This window comes from Rhincodon typus, chromosome 1 (assembly GCF_021869965.1).
Source record: "Rhincodon typus isolate 14 chromosome 1, sRhiTyp1.1, whole genome shotgun sequence".
Lineage (NCBI taxonomy): Eukaryota > Metazoa > Chordata > Chondrichthyes > Orectolobiformes > Rhincodontidae > Rhincodon > Rhincodon typus.
The window spans coordinates 4,121-19,569 of NC_063332.1; the positions used below are offsets into that span (position 1 = coordinate 4,121).

Here is a 15,449-nt window from a genome sequence, read left to right on the forward strand (position 1 = left end):
GCAGGGAAGACCGAGAGGGAACATGATTGAGCTTTGTAAGAGGTGTATAAGAGGTGTATTATGTGGGACATGGACAGAGTGAATAGAGAGCAGCTGTTCCCCTTGGTTGAAGGTTCAATCACTTTGGGGCATAGTTTTAGGGTAAGAGGAAGGTGGTTCAGAGGGGATTTCGGGAAAAAAAAATTCACACAGTGGTTGTTGGTGGGAATCTGGAATGTCCTGACTGGAAAGGTAGTGGAGCATGGAAACATGCAACATTTAAAAAATATTTGGGTGAGCACTTCAACTATTACAACTTTTAAGGATATGGGGAAAGTGCAGGAAATTGGGATTAGCCAATATTTAGTGGTAATTATGTTGGTACAAACTCGATGGGCCGAATGCCCTTTTCTACGCTGCATGAATCTATGAATCTGGAGAGAGAATCCAGAATGGAGGTTTCTCATTTTTAAAACTCAGGGATCTCCTGTTTAAAACAGAGATGAGGTGAATCCTGTTTCTCGGAAGCTCATGAGTCTTTAGACCCCTCTTTCAGAAAAGTTGGTGGAAGCAGAGACCTTGAATATGATTGAGGCAGAGGTAGATGGATTCTTGTTCAGCAAAGAGGCTGAAAGGTTATCAGGAAATGGTGGGAATGTGGGTTTGGGGTTACGACTGGGTCAGCCAGGATCTTATTGAATGGTGCAACAGCCTCAAGGGCTGAATGTCCTCCTCCTGCTCCTGGTTCAGATGTTCAAGAGTGGCAGAGATGAAGTAGTGAGAGCATATGGGTTAGCGCAGACAGAGTTTGAGTATCAAAGCAACGAGCATGGAGGAGCCCTGACACTGGGACTTCAGGGATTAAGGGGCCAATGGTTGTGAGTCACTGCTGGTTTGCGTAGTCATGTACCCCTGAGCTAGTCTCAAAGTTTACTTTATTACTGAGTAGTCAGGTGACTTGTGAATTGTTAACTGGACAGTCCCTGACTGAGTTTACCCCAGAGAGTTGTGGAGGCTAGATCAATGAAGGTATTTAAAGAGGAGTTGAGGACTTATGAGGAGCTGACATAAATGAGGAGGCAAGGTGTGGGGCCAGGTCAGTCAGGGTCTTGGGGAATTGATGCTGATTTGCCGTTCGTAGGCATGGGGCATGGGGATGGCCTGGGGAGTGGGCGAGAAGAAAGTGATGGAATTTGAAGCATGAAGGATGAGAGCTAGAGATTTTAAAATGTACCAAAACAAATGGGACAAGCTCCTCTATTGTCACCTTCTATCTGACCCCAGCCCTTAGTCCCAATGCCCCCTCGAGTTGGAGTGAACATCAGCCATTTTAAAGACTTTCTACAAAGGTGAGTGCAGGTAATTGGGAGGTTTCCTACCTTGAGATAGCCTTATGGGTTGCACGAGACCAGGACAAACACTCAAGCACAGTTTCCAACGTTTTGCAGTACTTGGAATTTTATGGTGAAAACCTACCACACGGTGCACGGCCTATTCCATTACATTCTTGTTGAAGGCAATTGTCAAATATTCTAGGATGGGAAGGGTTGAGATTTGGATTTTCCTGGACTCATTATCGTGGTGGAGTCTACTCCTGTGGAAAGTGCAGCAGCAGTTACTGGAACAAAAGCTTTCTGAGGCTCAGGCTGTGGATTCTGTAAGGGATAGCTACCATGAAGTTAATCCTTGTCAGATTCTCAAATTCCGAGCTCATTAGCACAGCAGCATCATTGCACATTTACACAGGATCTTTGTTACTTTCCACAGCTACATCGCCTCGGACAACAATAACAGGTTTCAAAAGTACCACAGGTAAGAAATCTCTTCTCTAACAGCAGCAAAAGATGTTTGTATCGATCCACAAACAAAAATGAAACGTGGTAAATGGGTTCACAGAAACAAATAGAAAAACTAGTCCTACAGCCAATCACACAAAGTGATCAGACGATCAAAGTTCAGTCAGAGAGTTTATCTGAAAGGACAGTGTCCAGGGATCTGTTACTGATCCCTCAATACCCAGACCTGGATCACTGATCCCAAGATCTGTTCCTGATTCTTCCACACCCAGCCTTACTCACTAATCCTGGGATTGGTTCCCAATCCCTCTACACCCAGCCTATGCACTGATTCAGGATCTGTTCCTGATCATTCCACAACCAGACTTATTGATCCTGGGGTCTGTTTCTGATCCCTCCACACCCAGCCTTACTCAGTGATCCTGGGATCATTTCCTGATCCCTCCACACCCTGGCCTACTCACTGATACTGGGATCTATTCCTGATCCCTCCACACCCAACTTTACTCTCTGATACTGGGACCTGTTCCTGATCCCTCCACACCATAACTTTACTCTATGATCCTGGGATCTGTTCATGATCCCTCCACACCCAACTTTACTCTCTGATCCTGGGATCATTTCCTGATCCCTCCACACCCTGGCTTACTCACTGATACTGGGATCTGTTCCTGATCCCTCCATACTCAGGCTGGATCACTGATCCATGATCTGTTCCTGATCTATCCACACCCTGTCTGACACTCTCATCCCAGGATCTGTCTCTGATCCCTCCACACACAACCTGGGATCACTGATCAGGGGATCTGTTCCTAATCCCTCCCACCCAGCCTTACTGACTGACCTTAGGACCTGTTCTTGATCCCTCCACACTCAGACCTGGGATCTATTCCTGATCCCTCCATACCCAGACCTGGATCACTAATCCCAGGATCTGTTCCTGATCCCTCTGCACCCGGCCTTACTCACTGATCCTGGGATCTGTTCCTGATCCCTCAACACCCAGACATGGATCGTTTCTCTAAATGGCCTGGCATTGTGCAGACACTGGAAATTGTATATAATGAGCGAGAATACTGGAAATGTTTTCCCGGTTGTGAATGCCCGTGTGAGGAGGTGAACAGAGTGTATGAGCTACCTGCGGTCTGTCCCAATGTCAGTGGGAGACCTGTCAGCTCCAATCCCCTCATGTTCAGCTTTATCTCCCTCTTTGGTCTTTCTATACCACAACCAAAGCTGATACTTCATTGCAATCTGAGGGAATGCAGCATGTCAGCTCTCTGACTGTGGGTTAGCTTGTTAATTCAGATGTAGATCAAATCGTTGTACAAAGCGAATGGTTGTACGAAGTGTAATCAGGGTGATAGTGTGCATTAACAGGATGGAGTGTTGGACAGGATTGAGATGTAGATGTTGTACTAGGTAGCAATCTCCTGAACTGCAGTCTGTGAAAGAAACAGAGATGCACTGTGTCTATGGTGAGGGGGACAGATCAACATGGGATGAGGAGTCTCTTCCTCTGTGCTCAGCAGGAGCTCTGTCTACTCTCAGCAGCTCAATTACAAACTGAGCTGGTACCTGGGCTGCCCAGCTCTACTCTGACCAGACCTTGTGCTTCTGTCTCCCTAGAAGAGCCTGATTCAAACATTGTATGGACAGGAATCGTGGTGCCAATTTTAACTACAGCTGTCATGACTTACACACTCTCCAAACTGCTCCTACGGAAGGGGATTGTCTGCCGGAAACCACCCGGGTCATCGGCTGCTGCTCAGTTGACCTGTACCAGGTAAAGATCACCAGATATTCACAGCACCACACAATTATTACAGTGCAGAAAGAGACCACTGTACCTGTATCGGCTCCTTAAACAGATGTCATTACCCAGTGCCAATCTCCTGCCTTTTCCCCGATATTCCTGAATGCCATCACTATCCATGTTATCATCCAACATCCTCCAGAATGCCTCAGTTGTATCTACCTCCACCATCCTTCTATATTAGTGCATTCTACCCCCAAACTACTTGCTGAATGAAAGGCTCAATGTCACCTTCTTGCTCTTGTACTCTATGCCTCTGTTAATCACGTTAAGGACAGTATTAACCGCTCTCTCCAACTGTCCTGCCACCTTCAATGATTTCTGCACAGAGGCACCCAGCTCCCTTTACTCATGCACCCCCTTTAGAATTGTACCCCATCCCCATTTTACATTATCTTTCAATGTTCTTCTGACCAAAGTGCTTCACCTCACAATTCACCTCATAGGGGAGGCAATGGCCTCATGGTAATATCACCGGACTGTTAATCCAGAGACCTGGATAACATTCTGGGGACCCGCGTTCAAATCCTGCTACGGCAGATGGTGGAATTTGAATTCAATAAAAATATCTGGAATTAAGAATCTGCTGATGACCATGAACCCATTGCCAATTGTTGGGAAAAGCCCATCTGGTTCACTAATGTCCTTTAGGGAAGTAAACTGCCATCCTTACCTGGTTTGGCCTACATGTGACTCCAGACCCACAGCAATGTGGTTGACTCTCAACTGCCCTCTGGGTGATTAGGGATGGGCAATAAATGCTGCCTGGTCAGTGATGTCCTCATCCTGTGAATGAATAAAACAATTTATAAAAAGAATTCTCTGCATTGAACCTCATCTGCCATGTATACCCGAATCCAACAACTTGTCAATATCCTTTTGGAGTTCCACACTGTCTTCCTCACAGTTTACAATTCTTCCAAGTTTTTCTCATCTGCAAATATTAACATTGTCCTCTGCACATCAAGACCTGGATTATAATATGTATCAGCAAGGTTCCCAAGTCCAACTCCTGGGGAACTCGACTACAAACCTTCCTCCGGCCTGAAAAATATCCATTGACCATTACTCTATGTTTTCTACCAGTCAGCCAATTTTAATCTGCTTTGCTTGTGTCCCTTTTATAGCCTGATTTAGAATGCTCCTCAGGAATCTGTTGTTGGTATTACAAAAGAACAATGAAGCACAGGAACAGGCCCTCCAGCCCTCCAAGACTGCACCAACACATTTTGCCCTTCCATACTAAAACTGTCTTAGCTTACAGGATCCACATCCCTCTATTCCCTTCCTCTTCATGTTTCGTTCAGATGACATTCGTCCAGGCGTGGCACTGTATCAAACTCCTTCTCAAAATACATGTGCATCACATCAACAGCGTTACCCTCATTGCACCTTACCATGACCTCTTCAAAAACCAATAGGTCACTTGGGGTGCCTGAAACACACGTCTTTCCCTTCTGAGGCATACACCCACCTGGGAGAAACATCTGAGCACAATGTCCAAGTTCTCTAAGTGCTCTTTATTGGTCTTCCTTGTTACTAGCATGTCATCCAGATAAATGGCAGCCTCAGGTAGCCCTTGTAAAATGTTCTCGATCATCCACTGGAAAATTACACAGGCTGACAATGCCCCAAATGGCAGTCTTGTATATTGGTACAAACCCTTATGGGTAGTAATTGTGGCGTACTTCTGGGTAACATCATCTAACTGCAATTTGCAGGTACGCATAGCTCATGCCCAGCTTTGTGAAGGATAGCTCCCCTGCCAGTTTTGTGTACAAGCCCTCCACGTGACGCAAGGCAAACCAACCCATCAGGCTTCACAATCGGGTTGACCGGTGCAGCCAAATCTGAAAATTGCACTGGTTTGATGATTCATTCACTTTCCAGCTTTCTCATTTCTGCCTCTACTTTCACATGTAAGGCAATGGCACTGGGTGGTCCTTGCAGAATCGTGGAATTGCTTCCTGGTCAACCTGCAAGGAGGTCTTGATTCCTTCAATAGTCCCTAGACCTTCCTGAAAAACCTCTGGGTATTTAATTAGGACTTCACTCAGGCAGCCACTTTCTAATCAAAAAATGTTGAGCCAATCAAGGCGAATCGTTCTCAACCAATTCCGCCCCATCAAGCTTTGGCCTGAACCTTTTACTATAATCTGTGGTAACTGAACCAGCTGCTTCTGGTAAGAGACTGCAACTGAATGTTATCCCCTTAATCTGTGAAGTTTCCCTGGTACAGGTTCTCAGTCTAGCCAAGGTCCTACACAAACTTAAGGGTTGGAGTCCAGAGTGAATTTTGTTAAAGATGGTTCTGCGCTCACTGATAAACCCACACCAGTTTTGACCTCCATTAGAACCAGGTGACCATTTAACCAGAGATAGTAGGAACTGCCGATGCTGGAGTCTGAGATAACAAGGTGTAGAGCTGGAGGAACACAGCAGGCCAAGCAGCATCAGGAAAGCTGACGTTTTGGGTCTGGACCCTTCTTCAAAAATCCATTTAACCAGATGTTTCTTATGATTGGCTCTGATTTGGATGTTGCGAAGCAATTTAGTATTCCAAACCACCTGTAGGTGGACTTTCCAGCGTGTGCACTCTCCTAAATACTGGCTAATTAGTTCTCTTACTCTATTGACAAGGAGGAGCCAGTCAATATAATACATTTGGAATTTCAGAAAATGTTTGACAAAATCCCACAGAAGAGATTAATGTGCAAGATTAAAGTGCATGGTACTGGGGGAAGTGTATTGAGATGGATAGGAAACTGGTTGGCAGAGAGAAAACAAAGAGTAGGAATTGGGTAGGCAACGGCCTGGTGGTATTATCATTAGACTATTAATCCAGAAACCCATCAAATGTTTTGGGGATCCACGTTCAAATCCCATCACAGCAGATAGTGGAATTTGAATTCAGTAATTAGCAAAAAAAAGTCTGGAATTAAGAATCTACTGATCACTGTGAAATCATTGCCGACTGTCAGAAAAACCCATCTGGTTCACTAATGTCCTTCAGGGAAGGAAATCTGCCACCCTCACCTGGTCTACGTGTGACTCCAGACCCACATCAATGTGGTTGACTCTCAACAGCCCTCAGAAATGGCCTCTGAAAGTCATTCAGTTCTACCAATCGCTAAAAAGTCTGACAGAAATAAAACTGGTTGGACCACCTGGCATCGACCAAGGCACCAGAAAAGACAATGGCAGAAACAGCCCTGTCAACCCTGCAAAGTCCTCCACACTAACATCTGGGGGCCAGTGCCAAAATTGGGAGAGCTGTCTCACAGACGAGTTAAGCAACAGCCTGATATAGTCATACTCACAGACAATGTCCCAGACACTGCTATCACCATCTCTGGATATGTCCTGTTCCACCAGCAGGACAGACCCAGCAGAGCGGGTGGCACAGTGGGATACAGTCGGAAAGGAGTTGCTCTGGGAGTCCTCAGCATTGACTTCGGACCCCATGAAGTCTCATGGCTTCAGGTTAAACATGGGCAAGGAAACCTCCTGCTGATTACCACACACTGTCCTCCCTCAGCTGATGAATCAGTTCTCTTCAGTGTTGAACAACACTTGGAGGAAGCACTGAGGATGGCAGGGGCACAAAATGTACTCTGGGTGGGGGATTTCAATGTCCACCACCAAGAGTGGCTCGGTAGCAGTACTACTGATCAAGCTGGTCGGGTCCTAAAGGACATAGCTGCGAGACTGGATCTGCGGCAGGTGGTGAGGGAACCAACAAGAGGGTAAAACATACTTAACCCCATCCTTACCAATCGAGCAGCTGCAGATGTATCTGTCCATGTCAGTATCGGTAAAAGTGACCATCACACAGTCCTTGTGGAGACAAAGTCCCACCTTCACATTGAGATCAACTTCCATCGTGTTGTGTGGCACTGTCACCGTGTTAAATGGGACAGACTTGGCACAGATCTAGCAACTCAAGACTGGGCATCCACGAGGTGCTGTGGGCCATTAACAGCAGCAGAATTGTACTCCAGCACAATCTGTAGCCCCATGGCCCGGCATATCCCCCACTCAACCATTACCATCAAGCCAGGGGATCAACCCTGGTTCAATGGAGAGTGCAGGAGGGCATGCCAGGAGCAGCACCAGGCATACCTGAAGATGAGGTGTCAACCTGGTGAAGCCACCAAACAGGACAACCTGCACACCAAACAGAGGAAGCAGCAAGTGATAGACAGAGCTAAGTGATCCCACAACCAACGGATCAGATCTAAGCTCTGTAGTCCTGCCACATCCAGTCGTGAATGGTGGTGGATACTTAAACAACTCACTGGAGGAGGAGGCTCCACAAACATCCCCATCCTCAATGATGGAAGAGCCCAGCACATCAGTGCAAAAGATAAGGCTGAAGCATTCGCAGCAATCTTCAGCCAGAAGTGTTGAGTGGATGATCCATTTCGGCCTCCTCCAGTGGTCCCCAGCATCACAGATACCAGTCTTCAGCCAAATCGATTCACTCCACGTGATATCAAGAAACGGTCGGAGACACTGGATACTGCAAAGGCTACCGGCCCTGACAACATTCCGGCAATAGTACTGAAGACTTGTGCTCCAGAACCTGCCGCTCCCCTAACCTATCTGTTCCCGTACAGTTACAACACTGGTATCTACCCGACAATGTGGAAAATTGCCCAAGTATGTCCTGTACACAAAAAGCAGGACAAATCCAACCCGGCCAATTCCCGCCCCATCAGTCTCCTCTCGATCATCAGTAAAGTGATGGAAGGTGTCACTAACAGTGCTATCAAGCAGTACCTACTCAGAAATAACCTGCTCAGTGACGCCCAGTTTGGGTTCCACCAGGGCCACTCAGCTCCTGACCTTATTATAGCCTTGGTTCAACCATGGACAAAAGAGCTGAATTCCAGAGGTGAGGTGAGAGTGACAGCCCTTGATATCAAGGTTGCATTCAACTGAATGTGGCATCAAGGAGCCCGAGCAAAACTGGAATCAATGGGTATCGGGGGCAAACTGTCCCGTGATTGGAGTCATACCTGGCACAAAGGGAGCTGGTCGTGGTTGTGGGACGTCAACCATCTCAGCTCCAGGACATCTCTGCAGGAGTTTCTCAGGGTAGTGTCCCAGGCCCGACCATCTCTCGCTGTTTCATGAATGACTTCCCCTCCATCATAAGGTCAGAAGTGGGGCTGTTCGCTGATGATTGCACAACATTCAGCACATTTCGCGACTCCTCAGATACTGAAGTAGTCCTGACACCTCAAGGCCTGTCCACCATCTACAAGGCACAAGTCAGGACTGTGATGGAATACTCCCCACTTGCCTGGATGGGTGCAGCCCCAACAACACTCAAGAAGCTTGACACCATCCAGGATAAAGCAGCCGCTTGATTGGCACCACATCAACAAGCATTCACTCCCTCTGCCACTGACGCTCAGTAGCAGCAGTGTGTACAATCTACAAGATACACTGCAGAAATTCACCAAAGATCCTCAGACAGCACCTTCCAAATCCACGACCACTTCCATCTAGAAGGACAAGGGCAGCAGATACATGGGAACACCACCACCTCCAAGTTCCCCTCCAAGTCACTGACCATCCTGACTTGGAAATTTATTGCTGTTCCTTCCCTATCACTGGGACAAAATCCTGGACTTCCCTCCCTAATAGTATTGTGGGTCAACCCACAGCAGGTTCAAGAAGGCAGCCCACCACCACCTTCTCAAAGGCAACCAGGGATGGGCAAGAAATACTGGCCCAGTGAGCGATGGCCACATCCCACAAATGAACAGAGAAAAAAAATTAATGGACCCTTTTCAAATTGGCAGGCAGTAACTAGTGGGGTGCCACAGGGATCAGTGCTGGGATACCAGCTATTCACAACATACATTAATGATTTGGATGAGGGAAAATAATGCAAACATCTCCAAGTTTGCAGATGATACTGAGTTGGGTGGAAGGGTAACCTATGATGAGGATGCAGAGATCCTTCAGCACAATCTCGACAGTTTGGGTGAGTGGGCAGACCAATGGCAGATACAGTATAATTTGGATAAATGTGAGGTTATTCACTTTGGAAGCAAAAACAAGAAGGCAGGTTACTACCTGAATGGCTGTAAATTGGGAGAGGGGAGTGTGCAGTGGGACCCGGGTGTCCTTGTGCACCAGTTGCTGAAGGTAAGCATGCAGGTGCAGTAGGTGGTAAAGAAGGTAAATGGTATGTTGGCCTTCATTGCGAGAGGTTTCAGTGCAGGAGCAGGGATGTGTTGTTGGAGTTGTACAGGACCTTGGTGAGACCACACCTGGAATCTTGTGTTCAGTTTCGGTTTCCTTTTCTGAGGAAGGATGATCTTGCTCTCGAGGGAGTGCAGCGAAGGTTTACCAGGCTGATTCCGGGGATGGCGGGTCTGAGGTGTGAGGAGAGATTGCCTCGGTTGGGATTGTTTTTGTTGGAGTTCAGATGAATGAGGGGGGGAATCTCATAGAGACTTATAAAATTCTAACAGGACTGGACAGGGTAGATACAGGGAGGATGTTCCTGATGGTGGGTGTGACCAGAACCAAGGGTCACAGTACGAGGATTCGGGGTGGACCATTTAGGACGGAGATGAGGAGACATTTCTTCACCCAAAGAGTGGTGAACCTGTGGAATTCATTACCACAGGAAGCAGTTGATGCCAAAACATTGAATATATTCAAGAGGCCACTAGATATAGCACTTGGGGTGAATGGGATCAAAGGTTATGGGGAGAAAGCAGGGTTAGGCTGTTGATTTGGACCATCAGCCATGATCGTGAAGAATGGTGGAGCAAGCTTGAAGGGCCAAATGGCCTCCTCCTCCTCCTATCTTCTCTGCTTATAAGTTTTCTATGACTCTTTTGCTGCCTCGAGTCCGCATTCCTGCAGCAAATACAATGGCTTGCCGGCCTAGATCCAGAAGAAAATTTTAACTGTTTGGCCGAGGCTTGGCTTTGTTTCTGGAGTTTTGTTGTGGACTGACCTAGAGTCCCTCTGTTCAGGATATATCATCAGTGCAGGTATGCAATTTCCTTCACTCAAGTGGTGTTTCCCAAGCTCAGTCTGGGGAAGCGATGCCTTCATGGTATTATCGCTGAACTGTTAATCCAGAGATCCAGATAATGTTCTGGGGACTTGGCTTCAAATCCTGCAGATGGTGGAATTTGAATTCAATAAAATATCTGGAACTGAGGGTCTAATAACAACCATGAATCCATTGACGATTGTCGGAAGAACCCATCTGGTTCACTAATATCCTTTAGGGAAGGAAAATGCTATCCTTCCCTGGTCTGGCCTACATGTGACTCCAGACCCACAGCAAGGTAGTTGACTCTGAATTGCCCTCTGGGCAATTAGGGATGGGCAAAAATGCTGCATTGTAAGAGATGCCCTCATTCCATGAATGAATAAAGGAAAAAACAATAAAGAAAAAAACCTAGTGAGAGTTTCCACTTCCAACTGTATAAGTTGTAAATTACATGCTCCAATTGAGAAATTTTCCAATGACAAAGCCAGTCGCAGAGCCTGTTTGAAGTCCAGTTGGCTTCAACTAGAAAGCACTTTTGTATGGTTACATCATTAACCCCACATAACAAACATTCTCTCAGCATCTCATTCAGGGTTAAACCAAAGTCACATGCCTCTGCCAGTCATCTTATCCTCGTCAGAAATCACAACAGGGTTTCCCTGGTTCTCAAGGAGTCCAAATAAAACCGATAGCACCTCAGATAGCACCCTTTACTTCTGTGTGCACCATACGTGACACTAGTCTGGCTTCCTCAGAGCCAGCTCTCAGAGTGAGCAGAATCCCTGACACCCCTGTTTATATCTGTCAGCCAGGGCTCCCGATTGCACTAACTTAACAGCCCCAATCAGGGAGCTCATATTGTATGATGCCCACCTGGCATTACAATCACTACATCCCTCCCCTCGAAGTCTTGGGACGTAGGCCCATTCTTTTTCCTGCAGCTTCTCCTGGGGCATTTTTGCTCTGGGTCCAGTTCCACTGACACAGTCTCGGAAAGAGGGGGTGTGGACTGGCCCAGAGCCGTCTCTTGCACCTGGAGTGTGGAGGAAGAAATTCATCCTCTTCTTCAGGCGGTAAAGGCATCGAGGTTGCAACATTCACCGTGACCTACTGAGGCTCCAAGGTTTCTTGTTACAATCACTACAACTGGTCTCTGTGACACTGGGGACCAGTAGATGAGATCAAGATGTCTTTTTTTAATTCATTCACAGGATGTAGACTTTGTTGGCCAGACCAGGCGGCATTTATTGCCCATCCCAAATTGCTCAGAGGGCAGTTAAAAGTAAACCATGTTGCTGTGGGACTGGAGTCTCATGTAGGCCAGACCAAGTGAGGATGGCAGTTTCCTTCCCTAAAGGACATTAGTGAACCAAATGGGTTTTTCCAAAAATTGACAATGGGTTCATGGTCATCATTAGACTTTCAATTCTAGATATTTTATTGAATACAAATTCCACCATCTGCCATGGCGGGATTCAAACCCAGGTCCCCAGAGCATTATCTGGGTCTCTGGATTAACAGTCCAGCGATAATACCAACAGCCCATAGCCTCCCCACTTGGCATTTATGGCTGAAGATTACTGTGAAAGCTTTAGCCTTATCTTTTGCACTGATGTGCTGGGCTCTTCCATCATTGAGGATGCGGATATTTGTGGAGCCTCCTCCTCCAGTGAGATGTTTAATTGTCCACCACCATTCACGACTGGATGTGGCAGGACTGCAGAGCTTAGATCTGATCCATTGGTTTGGGGATCGCTTAGCTCTGTCTATCACTTGCTGCTTTCTCTGTTTGGCATGCAAGTAGTCCTGTTTGGTGGCTTCACCAGGTTGATACCTCATCTTCAGGTATGCCTGGTGCTGCTCCTGGCATACCCTCCTGCAGTCTCCATTGAACCAGGGTTGATCCCCTGGCTTGATGGTAATGGTTGAGTGGGGGATATGCCGGGCAATGGGGTTACAGATTGTGCTGGAGTACAATTCTTCTGCTGTTGATGGTCCACAGCACCTCATGGATGCCCAGTCTTGATTTGCTAGATCTGTGCGAAGTCTGTCCCATTGAGCATGGTGATGGTGCCACACAACACGATGGAGGTTATTCTCAATGTGAAGGTGGGACTTTGTCTCCACAAGGACTGTGTGATGGTCACTCTGACCGATACTGTCATGGACAGATGCAACTACAGCTGGAAGGTTGGTAAGGATGAGGTCAAGTATGTTTTTCCCTCTTGTTGGTTCCCTCACCACCTGCCGCAGACCCAGTCTCACAGCTCTGTCCTTTAGGACCCGACCAGCTCGATCAGTAGTACTGCTGCCGAGTCACACTTGGTGGTGGACATTGAAATCCCTCACCCAGAGTACATTTTGTGCCCTTGCCATCCTCAGTGCTTCCTCTAAGTGTTGTTCAACATTGAGGTGAACTGATTCATCAGCTGAGGGAGGACTGTATGTGGTAATCAGCAGGAGATTATCTTGCCCATGTTTAACCTGAAGCCATGAGACTTCATGGGGTCCGAAGTCAATGCTGAGGACTCCCAGAGCAACTCCCTCCCACTGTGCCGCCACCTCTGCTGGGTCTGTCCTGCTGGTGGGACAGGACATATCTAGGGATGGTGATGGTGGTGTCTGGGATATTGTAAGGTATGATTCTGTGAGTACGACTATGTCAGGTTGTTGCTTAACTAGTCTGTGAGACAGCTCTCCCAATTTTGGCACTAACACCCAGATGTCAGTGAGGAGGACTTTGCAGAGTCGACAGGGCTGTTAGAGCCGTTGACTTTTCCAGTGCAATGTCTTTGAGACTTTGTAGCCGTTGATACAACTGAATGGCTTGCTAGGCCATTTCAGAAGGAAGTTGAGAGTCAACCACATTGCTGTGTGTCTGGAGTCACATGGAGACGTTGTCAGGGTGGCAGATTTCCTTCCTTGAAGGACATTAGTGAACCAGATGGGTTTTTCCAACAATTGATAATGGTTTCATGGCTGTCTGCAGATTCTTAATTCTTATTTTTTTTAATTGAATTTGAATTCCTCCCTCTCACACGGTAGAATTCGAACACAGGTCCCCAGAACAATAGCTGAGTTTCTGGATTCATAGATGCGTGATAATACCACTAAGTGCCATCGCCTCCTGTTCAGTAAAGGAAAAGACCTTACTTTGCTGCACCTTCCTGCTGCATGTCCTCCTCAGTGAAGCCCAATGCTCACACTGACCTCAACGACCCCATCCAAAACAGCCATTCCCACTAGTCAGACAGATCAGAGAGCTGTACTGGGCAGTGCAGGTTAAACTTTCACCGGTTTCTTCTTCATTTAGAGTTGAAAAAGATGCCTCTGCTGGATTGAACAATCAACCCCTGATGAGCACAGTTTGACAGCCTGAACACGTAAGGAATGAACCCCTTTCGAACACTATCACTCTTTCAAACATCAATGTGTTGGCTGTAATCAGCCGGTCAGAGATGAAATGTTGGCGTTGGAGCTCCAAGGTTCTGTGATGCCCTGAGAGAGCCAGCAGGTTCATGGGAGAATGGCAGTGAGGTACAGATGGTGCTTCCTTGTTTGATGGGGTATGGGTATCTCAGCATTCCCACAGGATCAGGCCCAGACTTCTCCGTCTCAAGGTGGGGAGTGAAGGGGTTGTTGGGCATACCCCCATCTGTACAGGCTCTCTTTGGCCTGGCATGGGCTGTGTTTTCCTGTCATGAGGAAGAGGAGGGGCATGAGTGAGATGACAGTGGATGGTATCATTGTCATTGTTAGTGCAAGTGGGAGAAAGACAGTGGGCATTAGCTACAAACTGAGAAGGCAGTGTACAGGGTTAATGGTGTGGGGAGGCTGAGGGGAGAGAGAACAGGTGGGTACTGGCAACTGTGAGAGGGATGGGACATGAGATAGAGTGTGTGTGAAGTAGCAGAGAAAAGAGTGTATCACTTACCCTGGGGGAACAGAGGGCTCCGAGCAGACTGGCAGGATCGCATGGCACTGCTTCCTCTGTTACTCCCTCTCCTTTGCACCAGTCCATTCAGCAGGACCTCTAGGTTCTAGTGGGGAAAATCACAGCGTCTTCTTCCCCTTGTCCCAAAGGCTGAGATGCTGTCCTTCAATGGACAGAGCAGCTTCAAAGTGCCAGGACATGTGTGGGTGCGTAGTGACCTTGTGAAGGTGGCACCAATACAAGAGATGCCACTGTTCTGGCAGATATCAACTGAGTGGCAAATTGTTCTGAGATGGGTGTGTGTTATGATGAGATGGAAATCAGATGGGAGAGACAGTATTCGGCTGTCGTTGGTAAGTACTGTTGTGGACCAGACCCCTTCAAGATATGTTAGGAAGGTAGTCTGGACCCTAATGTTTTCTTATTTTAAAGATAGAAGTGAAGTGCCATGTTCCAGATGCACTGCGAATGGTCAAATTACTCAATGTTAAGCCACCAATTTCCTTTAGCAGTATAGTTAAAATACAACAAAAGAAAGATGAAACGACAACTACTTAAACTTTATTGGAAAATAATAGATATAGTGGCTATTATGAGGTAACTGTTCCAATATAGTAACATCCCATAAACACAGCCCTTGGCAAACAGGGAAATTCAGGAAAATAGATTTTTCTCACACGGTAACCCAGGAGCGCCGAGAGAAACCTCGCTACTCGCTATAACCGAGAGAGGGAAAAGATAGTATCTACTTCTTCATGCTCACTACTTAAGGCTAAACCTAAAAACTGAAAAAAACCCAAGTAATCCTGATCTGTGAGAGATGGCCATACCCAGCCAGGGTGCTTCTATTGTTCCAACTTTTTAAAGAAACCAAGGCTTCACAAGTTGTTTACT

At 46.9% G+C, this 15,449-nt stretch overlaps 1 long non-coding RNA gene across 1 annotated transcript; it reads left to right on the forward strand.

Annotated features, from left to right (window-relative positions):
- The first annotated feature begins 1,743 nt into the window (after window positions 1–1,743).
- LOC125486654 lies at window positions 1,744–14,009 on the forward strand. The gene is made up of 3 exons (XR_007265303.1): window positions 1,744–1,791; window positions 3,405–3,561; window positions 13,935–14,009. It is a non-coding gene; the product is annotated as an uncharacterized LOC125486654 (long non-coding RNA).
- Window positions 14,010–15,449: the final 1,440 nt, after the last annotated feature.